Below are 16,886 nucleotides of genomic sequence, written 5' to 3'. Positions count from 1 at the left end.
GATTTCTGTCCCCTATTTTTCCACATGCAATCGTATGTACCTTTTGACCCCATGGGAAAAAAAGTATCTAACATTCAGAACTACCAATAACAGGAAAAAGAGACTTTTTTTTTTAAAAAAAGACTGAAAATTTCCCATCATAGTGAATTTTTAAGCACGTCCTCCACATACGCAGCATGCTAGCTGGATGTCTTTTGGCTGAATTGTTACATGTTTGGCATGGATAACACACAGGTTGGTTAGTGTCTTCAAAAAGCCAACCAGATAGGCCTCGCTTGCCTCCTGCAAAGCACCAGCAGCTGCACGCTGGAAGGAAGTTTTCGAATCAGAAGTTCAGTGAACTTCTGATGACGTCTAATTTCACAGAGTGCCACAGTACCAGGCCTATAACGACGAGGTTTCTTCACCCCTCCAGTAGAAGGCGCACTTTTGCCAGTGGCTTTTGTAGCAAGTTGCTTCCTTGGTGCTTTACTACTGGTTGGTTTGTGGGCAGTCTGCTTTGTATGTACCGTGGTATAGAGACCTCCTGACTTACCCCCCTTCTCCTTCTGCTGGAGCTCGGCGAGCTAGAGGTGGTGCTGGCGTTGGAGAGCAACGGTGGCATGGTGGTGGCTGCGAACACATTGCCACTGCTTCTTGATATCTTCTGCTTCTGTTAGGTCCATACCATTTCTGTCCTTTACTGTACCCAAATTTGCATGAAATGTTCCCTTGGTATCTCTGATTTTCTTTAAGAGATCTCTAGTCTTTCCCATTCTATTGTTTTCCCCTATTTCTTTGCATTGTTCACTTAGGAAGGGTTTCTTATGTCTCCTTGATATTCTTTGGAATGCTGCATTCAGCTGGGTATATCTTTCCTTCTGTCCTTTGCCTTTTTCTCAGCTATTTGTAAGACCTCCTCAGATAACCATTTTGCCTTTTTGCATTTCTTTATTTGGGGGATGGTTTTGATCACCGTGGCCTCCTATACAATGTTACAAACCTCTGTCCATAGTTCTTTAGGCACTCTGTCTATCAGATCTAATCCCTTGAATCTGTTTGTCACTTCCACTGTATAATTGTAACATATTTGATTTAGGTTATACCTGAATGGTCTAGTGGTTTTCCCTACATTTTTCAATTTAAGTCTGAATTTTGCAATAAGGAGTTCATGATCTGAGCCACAGTCAGCTCCAAGTCTTGTTTTTTCTGACTGTATAGAGTTTTTCCATCTTGACCTGCAAAGAGTATGATCAATCTGATTTTGATATTGACAATCTGGTGTTGTCCATGTGTAAAGTCATCTCTTGTCCTGTTGGAAGAGGGTGTTTTCTACGACCAGTGTGTTCTCTTAGCAAAACTCTGTTAGCCTTTGCCCTGCTTCAGTTTGCACTCAGAACCTTCAAATAGGAAAAACCAAATTCTTATTCACATTTGGATTGTCTGTACAATATTGTCATCATAATCCAGGTAAAGGTTATGCCGGACTTGTCCAATGAGTAGCACTGTCTATTTCAGTTCTGATTTGTCCAAAGTATGTAAATGATAATTCACATCATTCCTTTCAGGGAGCAAAATAGTCAAAACCACCGTCAGTACAGACTCGGGGTATCCTTGGTGCTAGAGATGTCTATCATAATAATGATTACTTACATCGCGTGGAGTTTGACATTTATAGAGCTTTTATAAGCATTACCACATTTCATCTTCATAATAGCCCTGTCAGGAGGTTTTGTTATTTCCATTTTTCTGTTGAGAAAAGGGAGTCTCAGAGATGGTAACTGACTTGGTCAGTTTCAGGAAGGGTCTTCAGTGGATGTCTTCTGCCTCTAAGTCTGGGAAAGTTTGTACTTTACCTCAATAAGGATTCATGACAGGAGCAAATGTAAGGGCTCAGTATGGATCTGGATAAAAAGCATCACAGCTATGAAAGTGATGGGAGAGGTCTTGTCATTTTTTAGATCTTTCCAGAGGATGATGTGATGGGAAGAGAGAATGGCCATCAAAGAGTTCCACATCCTCATCTCAGAGGTCTAGGAATATGTTAGGTTGCTGGAGAAAGGGAAATTAATGTTGTAGATGGATTTAAGGTTGCTAATCAGATGACCTTAAAATAGGGAAATTGTTTTGGATTATCTGCATGGGTCTCACATAAGGAGGGAGGCAGAAAGAGTCAGAGGGAGAGGTAACTAAGGAAGAAGGGCCAGAGCCACGTGACATTGCCAGCTTGGAAAATGCAGGGAGGGGACACACGCCTTCCTGGGGTTGGAGATGACCTTTACAATCTGAAAAATGCATGGAAACAAATCTTGCCCTAAAAGTTCCTGAAAGGGACAGAGCCAGGCCACACCTTACGTTAGCCCACTCAGTCCCACGTTGAACTTCTGACCTACAAAACTGTAAGACAATGAAGTTTTACTGCCTTGTGCTAGGAAGTCTGTGGTAATTTGTTACAGCAGGAGTGGAAAACTAAGGGCAGGTGGATGGCTGTTAGAGCCAGATCTGTAACTCTTTTCAAAGCAGGCAGTGCAACCAGGAACCTGTGTTATCACCATTTGAGGAGAGTTACAGGTTGGATCGATAGTTCATTCAATTATTTATTAATAAATATGTCTGGCACATCTGCTTGATGCCAGGTACTATTCCAGCACCAGCAATAAGCAAGACATAAAAAAAATCCTGTCTTCACGAAGGTATCATTGTATTATAGAAGGGGAGACAGGCAGTAAATAAGTAAAATACATCATATACTCTACAGTGAGAAGAAAATTATAAGGAGAGGATGAGAGGAAGTGGTGTGTGTACAGTGGTTTGTAAATTTTAGATGGGGCTTCCAAGAGCAGGTTCACTGAGAAAGTGAAATATAAATAAAGACCTGAAGACTTACGTCAGGAAGAGGAGACAAGCCACAGAGCTTTCTGGAGAAGAGAGACCAGAACAAAGAAAATGAATGCAAAGGCTCTGAAGACAGGAGGGGTCCTGACATGCTGATGGATCAGAGAGAGTGGGGTGGTGAAAGCGTGGCTGAAACTTTTGGTGTTTCATTCAGCATCTTCTTAAGAGTGGGTTTGCAAGTTGCTTGTTTTTGCATGGGGTAGGAGCATGTTCATTTGACCATATCAGTTTATTCAAAAGCAAACGTTGTTTTAAAAATAATGTAAATATTAAATTGGTTTATAAATGAGACTGTTAATTAAACCCCAGGTACTGCACATAATTTCACATTCTGTGACCAATAAAAGTTGCTGGAGAATAAAAAAAAAAAAGACCAAAAGACTTCTGGAGTGCTTGGTTGATTTGAATAGTGGCTTATAGCTTTATCAAGCCTGGAGTTGGAACTTTTTCTCCTCAGCTGGTGGCCCTTTTTTTTTTTTTTAATCACCTCTACTGCAGAGCAAAAGCAGACCATTTCCAAAAGTCTGCCTGAGGCAGCCTAAAGCAGATAGTATCAGAGAATTTTTCAGTGCTGATAACCAATTTTATGGATCAGTCATTTGACTTAATGAAGAGAATGGGGGAAAGTGATGCAAATAATGTAAGTACCGGTTGGCATTTCCTTGAAAATATTAATAACTCTTGCTTTTCAAAGAGTTATGTGGTTGGGTAGTGCCTGTAAACAGACTGACTTGGGAATGCTTTCAACCCAGTCAACAGTTCAGAGAGTGATGCTGGGAAAGGTCAGTCTCTTTTTTCTCTCATCACATTGCTCATATCTAATAGAAATCTCTCAGAGGAGAACAGCATTGAAACATGTATATTATCAAGGGTGAAACAGATCGCCAGTCCAGGTTGGATGCATGAGACAAGTGCTCGGGGCTGGTGCACTGGGATGACCCAGAGGGATGGGATGGAGAGGGAGGTGGGAGGGGGGTTCAGGATGGGGAACACATGTAAATCCATGGCTGATTCATGTCAATGTATGGCAAAAACCACTACAATATTGTAAAGTAATTAGCCTCCAACTAATAAAAATAAATGAAAAAAAAAAAAGAAATCTCTCAGAGGAACTTTTATCCTTCTGTCTTCAGACGGAACCCACAGTCATTATCCCCCCCAAAGCCATTGTGCAGCATTTCTTTAAAGGAATAGGCTACACAGAGTGCTTCAGGTGATCCTTGCAATGGAGGGGTGAACCCCAGCAGTGAAGAAGTCGCCAAGGGTGACCAGGGAGCAGCAGACCAGCTCCCCCCTGTAGTAGTAGGTTGAGGCGGTAGTAGGTTGAGTTGCCTACAGACTCATCCTGGCAGGAGGGACATGTAAGAAGTATCAGACCTTGGTCTCTCACACAGCCAAGATCTGTGGTGGAGCAAACTACAGGAAGAGCAAAGACGACCCTAGAGGTATGCGGCAGTCTAAAATCATGGCCTCAAAATTCTTTGAAGCTCTTCCTGTCAAGAAGTAAGGTTCTTACTTCCTGTCAAGAAGTAAGGTTCCTCTCCGTGAACCTTCTCACAATGGTTCGACCAACAGGATGAAGCAGAGGGACACTGTGTCTGACTCTGAGTGCAGGCCTTAAGAAATGGTATGGTTTCCGCTTACAGTCTGTTGAGGCAGTTGCCATGCTGTGGGGAAGCTAAGCCTCCCCCACGCAGGCCCACGTGGAGAGGAATCACAGCCAGCCACATGGAGAGCCACCTTAGAGCGGCTCCCCCAGCGCTGGCTGGGTCACCCCAGTTGGCATTTCATGGACCAGAGGGCTGTGCCTGCTGAGCCCTGCTCAGATTGTGAGAAAATGAAATACATATTATTATTTTAACCTACTTACTTCTGGGGTAGCTTGTTGTACATGTAAAATTGCAACAAAGGTACATTTTAGGAGATGGGAAAGAGAAATGTCAGGTATCATACAGGATTGTTTTGCTTTTTCAAGTATATTTAATACGAAGCATATGATTAAAATCTTTGTTAGCCATTCTGGAATTATTGACTCTCTCCTCAGAAAAATGCACATTTATTAACCATTTAGGTACAGTTTCAGGAGTCTCAGGCCCTCCTATGTTTTTCCACAGGCATATAGACCTCAGCTAGAGCATCTCTCCACTGCTCTTTGTTATAAAGTGGAATTGGGCATAAGCATAGGGGAGGATGAGGGAAAGGATACTGAACTTTGTTATTAGACTTGTGTTTTATTCTAGCCCTTTCATTGACTTGCTCCTTATCGGAGGGTAAAGTGCAAAACCTCTGTACTGCAATTTCTTGGATGGTAAATTGTTGGTTCAAGTCCTGTCCTTTATTTCTTCAAAGGAATGCTGAGATTAAAAAAAAAAAAAAGAAAGTGAATGCTTAGAAAAGTTGTAATTTGCCCCTCAGAGGTACTTAAAGAGTATATGTTGAGTTAATTGCTAGCTTCTGTTATCCAATGGGGATTGCTTGATTGGGAGGCCCAAACCTTTAAGGGCAAGATATTGCTCATAAAACAACTCTGAGACATGGACACCAGGCAAAGAAAATCAAGGAGTATAGGAATGAAAAGGGGAATTAAGTACAGCGTGACCTTTCACGCTGTTCTCCTTGGTTCCATAGGCAGTGGAGAGAAACCAGGAGAAACAGTAGCCTGCGAAGATTGGTATCAGCTTACACCAAAGCAGAACTCTGCTCAGTAGCACAAGGACTTGGGAGCGGTATACACAGAGATCTCACAAAATACAAAAGCACAGAAACTGCCTTCAGCATTGGCGTCACTGGGTAGAGAGTCTATTTACATTGGTTCTTATGAGGTCAGCAAAACATTTTGAATAGCAACTCTTTGGCTGCCTACAGTGAATCTGGAATTATGAAATAAAATATAAACAGCAGACCTGACTTCTGAGCAGGTTGTTCCAAAATTTCTTCTTTGTTTTCTCTTGCAACAGATTGCACTTTACTATATTTGTAGATTTCTGTCACCTCAGATGAAAGGATCCTGATGTTGGTTAGTGCAAAACCCAAAACACAGGTGATGGAAGGGAACACCCAATGTTATAGCCTCCAACAAAGAAGATCCACTGTGGTTGTTTTTCTTTCCATTGTGCAACCATAAGAATAGGGAGGGGCAGGGGAAGAAAAAGCTGAAATCACGTCCACATGGATTGAAGGCAATTTAGTTTCCATCAGATGCAGTAACATTGATCAGTGAATTGCAAAATCTTGAACAACAGTTGCCAAGTACAAACTGTGTCACAGGATCCAGTTCAAAGGTATCTGCAGTTTGTTTAGTTTTCATATCAATGTCAGTTCAGTTCAGTTCAGTTCAGTCGCTCAGTCGTGTCCGACTCTTTGTGACCCCATGAATTGCAGCACGCCAGGCCTCCCTGTCCATCACCAACTCCTGGAGTTTACTCAAACTCATGTCCATCGAGTTGGTGATGCCATCCAGTCATCTCATCCTCTGTCGTCCTCTTCTCCTCCTGCCCCCAATCCCTCCCAGCATCAGAGTCTTTTCCAATGAGTCAACTCTTTGCATGAGGTGGCCAAAATACTGGAGTTTCAGCTTCAGTGTCAGTCCTTCCAATGAACACCCAGGACTGATCTCCTTTAGGATGGAATGGATGGATCTCCTTGCAGTCCAAGGGACTCTCCAGAGTCTTCTCCCACACCACAGTTCAAATGCATCAATTTTTCGGCACTCAGCTTTCTTCACAGTTCAACTCTCATATCCATACATGACCACTGGAAAAACCATAGCCTTGACTAGACGGACATTTGTTGGCAAAGTAATGTCTCTGCTTTTTAATATGCTATCTAGGTTGGTCATAACTTTCCTTTCAAGGAGTAAGCGTCTTTTAATTTCATGGCTGCAGTTACCATCTGCAGTGATTTTGGAGCTCCGAAAAATTAAGTCTGACACTGTTTCCACTGTTTCCCCATCTATTTCCCATGAAGTGATGGGACTAGATGCCATGATCTTAGTTTTCTGAATGTTGAGCTTTAAGCCAACTTTTTCACTCTCCTCTTTCACTTTCATCAAGAGGCTTTTTAGTTCCTCTTCACTTTCTACCATAAGGGTGGTGTCATCTGCATATCTGAGGTTATTGATATTTCTCCCGGCAATCTTGATTCCAGCTTGTGCTTCTTCCAGCCCAGGGTTTCTCATGATGTACTCTGCATATAAGTTAAACAAACAGGGTGACAATATACAGCCTTGACGTACTCCTTTTCCTCTTTGGAACCAGTCTGTTGTTCCATGTCCAGGTCTAACTGTTGTTTCCTGACCTGCATACAGGTTTCTCAAGAGGCAGGTCTCTTGAGTTTGTTGTGATCCACACAGTCAAAGGCTTTGGCATAGTCAATAAAGCATAAATAGATGTTTTTCTGGAACTCTCTTGCTTTTTCGATGATCCAGCAGATGTTGGCAATTTTATCTCTAATTCCTCTGCCTTTTCTAAATCCAGCTTGAACATCTGGAAGTTCATGGTTCACATATTGCTGAAGCTTAGCTTGGGGAACTTTGAGCATTACTTTACTAGCATGTGAGATGAGTGCAATTGTGCGGTAGTTGGAACATTCTTTGGGATTGCCTTTCTTTGAATTGAATGAAAACTGACCTTTTCCAGTCCTGTGGCCACAGCTGAGTTTTCCAAGTTTGCTGGCATATTGAGTGTAGCACGTTCACAGCGTCATCTTTCAGGATTTGAAGGAGCTTAAGTGGAATTCCATCACCTCCACTAGCTTTGTTTGTAGTTATGCTTTCTAAGGCCCACTTGACTTCACATTCCGGGATGTCTGGCTCTAGATGAGTGATCACACCATTGTGATTATCTGGGTCGTGAAGATCTTTTTTGTACAGTTCTTCTGTGTATTCTTGCCACCTCTTCTTAATATCTTCTGCTTCTTTTAGGTCCATACCATTTCTGTCCTTTATAGAGCCCATCTTTGCATGAAATGTTCCCTTGCTATCTCTAATTTTCCTGAAGAGATCTCTAGTCTTTCCCATTCTGTTATTTTCATCTATTTCTTTGCGTTAATCGCTGAGGAAGGCTTTCTTATCTCTCCTTGCTATTCTTTGGAACTCTGTTTTCAAATGGGAGTATATTTCCTTTTCTCTTTTGCTTTTCGTTTCTCTTCTTTACACAACTATTTGTAAGGCCTCCTCAGGCAACCATTTTGCCTTTTTGCATTTCTTTTCCATGGGGATGGTCTTGATCCCTGTCTCCTGTACAATGTCACGAACCTCCATCCATAGTTCATCAGGCACTCTGTCTATCAGATCTAGTCCCTTAAATCTATTTCTCACTCCCACTGTATAGTCATAAGGGATTTGATTTAGGTCATACCTGAATGGTCTAGTGGTTTTCCCTACTTTCTTCCATTTAAGTCTGAATTTGGCAATAAGGAGTTCATGATCCAAGCCACAGTCAGCTTCCAGTCTTGTTTTTGCTGCATGTATAGGGCTTCTCCATCTTTGGCTGCAAAGAATAAATCAATCTGATTTCGGTGTTGACCATCTGGTGATGTCCATGTGTAGAGTCTTCTCTTGTGTTGTTGGAAGAGGGTGTTTGCTATGACCAGTGTGTTCTGTTGGCAAAACTCTATTAGCCTTTGCCCTGCTTCATTCCGTACTCCAAGGCCAAATTTACCTGTTACTCCAGGTGTTTCTTGACTTCCTACTTTTGCATTCTAGTCTCCTATAATAAAAAAGGGCATCTTTTTTCGGCGTCAGTTCTAAAAGGTCTTGTAGGTCTTCATAGAACCATTCAACTTCAGTTTCTTCAGCATTACTGGTTGGGGCATACATAGGCTTGGATTACCATGATATTGAATGATTTGCCTTGGAAACGAACAGAGATCATTCTGTCATTTTTGAGATTACATCTAAGTATTGCCTTTCGGACTTTTTTGTGACCATGATGGCTACTCCACTTCTTCTAAGGGATTCCTGCCCACAGTAGTAGATATAACGGTCATCTGAATTAAATTCAGCCATTCCAGTCCATCTTAGTTCACTGATTCCTAGAATGTCGACATTCACTCTTGCCATCTCCTGTTTGACCACTTCCAATTTACCTTGATTCATGGACCTAACATTCCAGGTTCCTATGCAATATTGCTCTTTACAGCATCGGACCTTGCTTCTATCACCAGTTACATCCATAACTGGGTATTGTTTTTGCTTTGGCTCCATTCCTTCATTCTTTCTGGAGTTATTTCTCCAAAGATCTCCAGTAGCATATTGGGCACCTACCGACCTGGGGAGTTCCTCTTTCAGTGTCCTATCATTTTGCCTTTTCATACTGTTCATGGGGTTCTCAAGGCAAGAATACTGAAGTGGTTTGCTTGTCCCTTCTCCAGTGGACCACATTCTGTCAGACATCTCCACCATGACCCGACCATCTTGGGTGGCCCCACACAGCATGGCTTAGTTTCATTGAGTTAGACAAGGCTGTGGTCCGTGTGATCAAATTGTCTAGTTTTCTGTGATTATGGTTTTAGTGTGTCTGCCCTCTGATGCCCTCTCGCAACACCTACCATCTTACTTAGGTTTCTCTTACCTTGGATGAGGGGTATCCCCTGATGGCCGCCCCTCCTGACCTTGAACGTGGAGTAGTTCTTCTCGGCCCTCCTGGGCCACCACTGGGCAGAGTCAATCTGGGCTGAACTAAAACGACCTTTGGAAATAGTTTATCACCTCTTCTTTTTAGCAACTCATATCTTAAAAAAAAAAAAAACCCTACCCCAAAGTATGAATTTAATCCTTATTCAGGTTTGGGCACGTTTGCATGTAATAATTGCTTATGGTGAGTCAGTCCAGTGAAAGTTAAGGGGAAGACTACCACTACTCCACACTTGCATTGGTTTTCTGCACATCAGCGTTGAAGGGGGCAGAAGTCTTCTGCAGAGACAGTTCAGCTGGGGCACAGAGGCAGGTGACCTTGAGGGGCCGGTAAAGTAGGTCTTAGGAGGTGATTATGTCACTTATTTCTTCCTTCTGTGTGCAGGCATGCTAAATCGCTTCAGTCATGTCCAACTCTGTGCGACCCTATGGACTGCAGCATGCCAGGCTCCTCTGTCTATGGGATTCTCCAGGCAAGAATACTAGAGTGGGTTGCCATGGCCTCCTCTAGGGGATCTTCCTGACTCAGGGATTGAACTCACGTCTCTTACATCTACCTGCATTGGCAGGTGGGTTCTTTACCACCAGTGCCACCTGGGAAGCCCTTCTTCCTTCTAGGGGTATCTAATTATAAAGACAGGCTCAGTGTAAAGCCCACTCACCGTCAGACGCTTGAAAGTGCCTGAGTGTGAACAGTTGAGATGTACTCACAAAACACCCATGAGTGAACATGTAGAAGGGTTTTTCTCAGGGGCTCAGAGTCTCTCAAGTACTGTTTCCCTTGAAGGAAACCAGTGCCAATAATCAGACACTTAAAGAAAGAAGCTGAGGCAGAGTAAACCGTATTGATTTATAGCCCATATATAAGGAAAAATTAGAAGATGATTGCTTCTTGGCAGGAAAGCTATGACAAACCTAGACAGTATATTAAGAAGCAAGGTCATTACGTTGCTGATAAAGGTCTGTATAGTCAAGGCTATGGTCTTTCCAGTAGTCAACGGATGTAAGAGTTGTACCATAAAGAAGGCAGAGCGCTGAAAAATTGATGCTTTCACTCTGGTGCTGGAGAAAACTCTTGAGAGTTCCTTGGACAGCAAGGAGGTCAAACCAGTCAATCCTAAAGGAAATCAACCCTAAATACTCATTGGAAGGACTGATGCTGAAGTTGAAGCTCCAATACTTTGGCCACCTGATGTGAAGAGCCGATTCATTGGAAAACACCCTGATGCTGGGAAAGATTGAAGGCAGGAGAAGGGATCGATAGAGTATCAGACGGTTGGATGGCATCACCGATTCAATGGACATGAACTTGGGCAAACTCCAGGAGATAGTGAGGGACAGGGGAGGCTGGCATGCTACAGTCCATGGGGTCACAAAGAGTCAGACATGATTGGCGACTGAGCAACAACAAAGGAAAAATATCCCTACCTAGCAATTTTTTAAGAAAAGCATGCACTAAAGGGAAAATTGCCATTTCCCTCCACCCCCCACCCCCAGTTCTTTCTTATGCTCTGTTTTGTTTGCCGTGTTAATTGGAGATTTACGTTATTTATTCTGTATGATATCCAGACCTTTCAGGAATTATTTGGTATTTTTCCAGTTGGTCCTCCTTCCTGGCCTTGGGCGTGGCGCTGGAACAGCAGGGAGAAATCAAGCATATCCCTACTTGTCAGGAGTTCACACTCCAGCCGGCTGGCCTAACCACAACCAGCAACATAGGGTTTGATGAGGGAGGCAGTTTGACAAGGCACGGCCGTGGCACTGGTGCAAGTGTTTGACTTAGGGGCAGGACATTGAGGGGAATCTTGAGATCTTGAGATGGGGAGGGATATGTGAGCTGTCTCCTGTCAAAAAGTGGCGGTATTTCAGATGGAGGGGAAGAGGCTTGGGAGGTAGAGGTGGCCCTTCTGGGAAGAGGGACTAGTTAGTCCAAAACACAGAGGTGGCAAAGGCCTGTGTGTTTTGGGAACCTTTGGGAGGTTGGTAAGGCTAGAGCATGTGGGTGTTAGACCGGGAAGCCTGGGAAATGACGAAGAAGAAAGAAGGAGACGAGCATGGAATGTCTGGTAGGCTGTGCGGAGGCACCTGGAGTCTTTCTAAAGCCTCTGGGAGCCTCCCAAGGATTTCTCAGAGTCCCTCGGCAGCCATGGTTCCCACACAAGCCAACAGTGACTGGAAGTTTGCTAGACTCCAAGGAGGCAGGCCCAACGAGGGGGAGTTAACCCCCTTGGTAGCCGCCCTGAGACAATGATGGAAAAATGTCCCAGCTTCCTGGCTCCTGAGTGGGCAAAACTGCAGTTCATCCTCGGGTGTGCTGGAGGCCCCCACTGGGTGGAGCCCCACTGCTCACAGCAGTGATCTGGTCATTTTCACACCAGTATTTCTTCTCACCCCTGCCGTTCTGCCACGCCCCTTACACTTGCTCCCTGGGGTCTCTTCTTCAGTAATATTTGCACTTAAAGTCTTAGCTGAATCTGTTTCTTGTGGAGCCCAACCTAAACCAGTTGTTTTGGGGAGATAGGGAGAGATACGGTCATGCAGGTAGACTACATGGTTTTCATGAGCATGAAGGTAAGAGGGGAGGATTCAAGAGCAACTTAGAAAGTACAATTTGTACAAATTACAGCTTTGCTGGATGTATCGTGAGAAGAAGGGAAGGAGTCTCAGGTGACTCATGGTTTGGGCTTGTGAACTGGAGGACTCTGTTAAGCAAGATAAGGACTACAGACTGGGAAATAGAATTTTTGGTGACATATAAAGAATTTGGATTTGATTATGCCTAGTTTGAAAAGAATTTGGATTTGATTATGCCTAGTTTGAAGAATTGCCACAGACAGCTTGAAGCTTAGAGGAAAGAAGCAGCTTGGAAACCCCAGCATTGAAGCCAGGCATCATTTCCTAAGTAGCAGAGGAAGCAATGGTGTGAGTGTGGGCAGGGGCTGTGGGGAAAACCCAGCAAGGACAGAACCCTGGGAGTACATGCCAAGCCTTACCAAGCATATGGGTTGAGGAAGACCTGCTAAAGAGAAGTAAAAGACCAGGCAAGGGCCAAGAGAGCGATGTTGCAGAAACTAAGAGAGAGAAAGTGTCAGGAGAGGGAGAAAACAATGAAGAGCTTCTGTGAGGTAAGCCTGCACATTTCCATTGAATGTAGACATTGGGTGGTCAATGGTATCTTTAGGAAGTTTGTATTAATTTGGTGATCCAGTTAAATTAGAGAGGCAGGAGGGGTTTTTCCCCCTTAAGAAATCTAATTTTATTACTTGGAAAATAGGTTCAACAAGAAATGCCTAGAAGAGGGATTGTCTTAATAAATAGATTAACATAATTTCTAATTATAGGTAAGCATGATTTCAGTTAGCATGCCAAAGGATACAACCCTCTACTTAGATGATTTGTATGAAATCGGAGACTTACAGAGCTTCAAGTTTGTTGTCCTAATTGGGCAAGATTTTTCCTTTTAAGCTAGCTGTTATTGTTTTTTTTTTTTTTTTTTTTAAGTTGGTCCTACTCCTGTTCAAGGAGCTTCCAGGTGGCCCAGTGGTAAAGAACCCACCTGCCAATGCAGAAGCTGCAGGGGATGTGGGTTCCATCCCTGGGTTGGGAAGAGGTCCTGGAGTAGGAAATGACACCCTCTCCAGCCTTCTTGCTGGGATAATCCCATGGACAGAAGAGACTGCCGACCCCAGTCCATAGGGTCACAAAGAGTCAGACACAACTAAGCAACTGAGCATGCATGCACTCCTATTTAAAAATCAAAGCAAAACAAAGTTTAATTTTATAGCTGGTGCCCTGTTGAATTTCTAATAACAGTGATACTTTCTGTGTCTTATTTAGTTACTTGTGGTTAAGGATTTAATCTCTATGGTTAGACTGGGTAAGTATTAGAATGACTCCACCACTGACTTTCTAAGATCCCTGGGGAGGTACTTCTGTGGGCCCCAGTTTCCCCATCTGTAAAACGGAGGTGATATTCTGAGGTAATATAACCTCAGAATGCTTCTCTCAGTACAAATGAGTTAATTCAAGTAGTGTACTTAAAACCATGTCTGGCATAGACTGAGTGCTTAGTACTTTTTAGTATTGAAATACTATTTATTAGTATTTTTCCTATTTTTTATCCATTTCTGTTGTTAAAAATCAGGAGACAGCATGATGTAAGGGAATAATGGTTGCACTAGAAAACAAAAGAGTAAGAGTCTATTCCCAGCTTTTTCTGTCAACTCCACTCATTTCTCTGAGCTCACTTTTCTTCATTTGTAAAAGACGGAGGTTGGAATACAATACCTTTGCCAGTCTTGGCTTTAATATTCTGGAAGCCTACCATTTGCATGGGGCGGGGGAGGTAGCTGACTTACATACTAGTCTTAGCTATAGCATGTTTTTCCCTGAGGGAAAGATAAATGGGCAAAAAGGGAAATCTGAAAACCTTTCAACTAGGCTTTCTGAAAAGTGTGCTAAATGTTTTAGTTTACTTTCACACAATTCCTTTCTTGGGCTGAAATGTACAAATCTATTGCTTGTGTTCTATTTGGATGACTTATCTTTTCTTTTTGTGTATATCCAGTGATTTTTCATTTTTGGCATTTAAAAATCCCTTTTATAAAATAAAATCAAAAAATTTTTCATGCATCCATTTCATTTGTTAATGCTATAATCTGTATAAAACCAGCTCACTTAAATTAATTATTCTTTTACATCATAAATATGACATGAAAATAAAGTAATAATTATATGATGTGCTATTTTCTTGTATCTTAACACATTTTTGAGGTCTGAAAATTGGTCCCTTTTCTACTTTTGCCCTTAATCCAATGAAGTTTTCCTTTGATGAGTTATTTTTCATGTGCACACACGGGGGAGCTTTTGAGACACTGGTTTGGGTGTTATACGTCAATGGCTTTCCCAACAACTTGAGTCTGAGGTGATGGAATGGAGTTCTCCATCATGAGCAGTATAATAGGCTGACATTTCCTTAGTGTTGTCTGTTATGAGGTCCTAGGAACAATTCGTTATTCTCTCCTAAAAGTAGCTGTGTATGTGCATTCTCAAGCAAAAAAAAAAAAAAAAAAAAAAAAAGGGATAAAAATTAAAAAAAAGTAAAAGGAAGATTTTAGCAGATTTGTTTTCTGATGCCTCAGTAAGAAGCATATGGGACCTAAAAACATGGTGGAATAGAAGAAAAAATCCTGCCTGAAAGAAGAAGAAGAAAAAGTGAAAGGTCAGAGTTGAGCCTGACACTCTTGGCCTCTTGTTCTGTTTGCTGTCGGAGGAAAATGCAGAAAAATAGGAAGTGCTGTGTTAAGTGAAAAGAAGCCTCTGTGTCACAGGCCCTGAACTGGCTTTACCATTGTCTTTTTTTGGACCCAATTTTAAAAAATAATTTTTAAAGTAAATAAACTTATAAAAATAGCCCTGGTGGCAGGTGCACAGACACATGATAGAGTATCATAGATGGCTGGGCTTCCCTTTGCCCGTTTATTTGGATTATCAACAGCGTCATAGTCATGCCCAGATGCTTTGCTCATGAAGCAGGGTTTTAAATGCTTTTGAAAATGAAGATACTATGAGAAAATCGGTACTGCTGATTTTTTCTTTTTACTGCTATTTATATATCAACAAAGCCCTATTAGCAATTATTTTACTTGTGTAGTCTATAGTATAGCTGGATTAATATAAATTTATATAAAATTGAACAGACCATTCTTTGTAGTGAATGAGAAATAGGTAAAAGTAGCTTCCCCTTCTCACTGGTTTTGGCTCCGGAGGCAGCCAAATTATACTCTCTGCAGTTTTTGTTTGACTCCTTGCCATTCCTTCTCTCTCATATTTTCCTCAGGACTGTCACACAATCATCAACTGTAACCATCCTGGACTTCCATCACAGACTCCAATTGTACATTTTCACCACTCATTGCACATTCCTGCCTGGCTATGGGAGTCAGATTTAGTAAATCAAGTACCTAACTTACCTTCCTTCCTCCACGTGTCTTCTCAGCCTCCTCCTTTACTCCCCACCTCAGCTCACCAAATCCCTCCTGGCTTTCCCACTTCCACTCTGTTTTTAAAATAACTTTATTTTATATTGGAGTATATCCTGTTAGCAATGTTGTGATAGTTTCGGGTGCATAGCAAAGCAACTCAGCCATATGTATACATGTAGCCATTCTCCCCCCAAACCCTCTCCCATCCAGGCTGCCACGTAACATTGAGCAGAGTTCCCTGTACTATGCCGTAGGACCTTGTTGGTTATTCATTTTAAATATAGCAGTGTGCACATGTCAACCCCAAACTCCCTAATCATCCCTTCCCCCCACCCTTTCCCCTGGTAACTGTTGAGTTCATTTGCTAAGTCTGTGAGTCTGTTTCTGTTTCATAAATATTTGTGTATTTGTATCATTTCTTTTTAGAATTCATATATGAGTGATGTCATGCAATATTTCTCTTTCTCTGTCTGACTTAATTTACTCAGTATGAAAATCTCTGGGTCCATCAATGTTGCTGCAAATGGCATTCTTTCATTTTTTATGGCTGAGTAATATTCCATTGGACACGACTGAGAGACTGAACTGAATATTCCATTGTACACATATATCACAACTTCTTTATTTATTCCTCTGTCAATAGACATTTATGTTGCTTCCATACCTTGGCTATTGTAAACAGTGCTGCAATGAACACTGGGGTGCATGTATCCTTTTGGACCACGTTTTCCTCTGGATATTTGCCCAGAAGTCCCACTTCTGCTCTTGAATTTTTTGAGCCACCTAGGCTTGAAAATTTGGGGTCACCTTTGACACTTGCCTGTCTCATGTTCTGTGCTGTGTCGTGACACCCCAAGACCACCCTTAGGCTTGATGACCTGCTAAAAGAATACATCGACTCAGAAAAGCTAGTACACTCATGGCTGTGGTTTACTGAAGTAAAAGGATAGAGATTAAGAGAAAAGGGAAAGATGCATTGGGCATGATTTCCAGGAGAAAACAGGCACACACCTCCAAACCTTTTTCCCAGGGGAGTTGCATGGCTGTGCTTAATTCTCGGAGCAATGATGTGTGACATGATGTGCAGCCAGGGAACCAGCGGAGTTCACCTGATCCCTGGCGTCCAGGGTTTTTATTGGGAATCAGTCATGTAGACATGCAATGCCAGTGTGATTTATTTCAGTTGTGCAGACTCCAGATCCCCAGGAAAAGACAGTCATTCACTGTGAATCATACTGTTAGTATAAACTATTTGACCAGACTGATACTGCTTGTCTCATGGCTTCAGGCATACAACACTTTTACCCGGCAGACTATTCTAAGAACTCAGAGCTCAGCTACTAACAGCTGGCCAAGTCCTGGAGACAGGAAAATTTTGAGAACATGCAGGATTT

The 16,886-nt window shown here is 42.3% G+C and overlaps 1 protein-coding gene and 1 pseudogene across 1 annotated transcript in view; one reads left to right on the top strand and one right to left on the bottom strand.

Moving 5' to 3' along the window:
• PDE4D (phosphodiesterase 4D) overlaps positions 1-16,886 on the top strand; it is a 1,548,416-nt gene that overhangs the window by 94,085 nt on the left and 1,437,445 nt on the right. The gene's annotated exons all lie outside the window — the stretch shown is intronic.
• On the bottom strand, positions 151-10,230 carry LOC136146424 (histone H3.3C-like; annotated as a pseudogene).

Source organism: Muntiacus reevesi, chromosome 14 (assembly GCF_963930625.1).
Source record: "Muntiacus reevesi chromosome 14, mMunRee1.1, whole genome shotgun sequence".
In the NCBI taxonomy this organism is placed as follows: domain Eukaryota; kingdom Metazoa; phylum Chordata; class Mammalia; order Artiodactyla; family Cervidae; genus Muntiacus; species Muntiacus reevesi.
The sequence above is the reverse complement of the archived record's forward strand: the minus strand, read 5'-3'. Positions and strand labels throughout refer to the sequence as shown.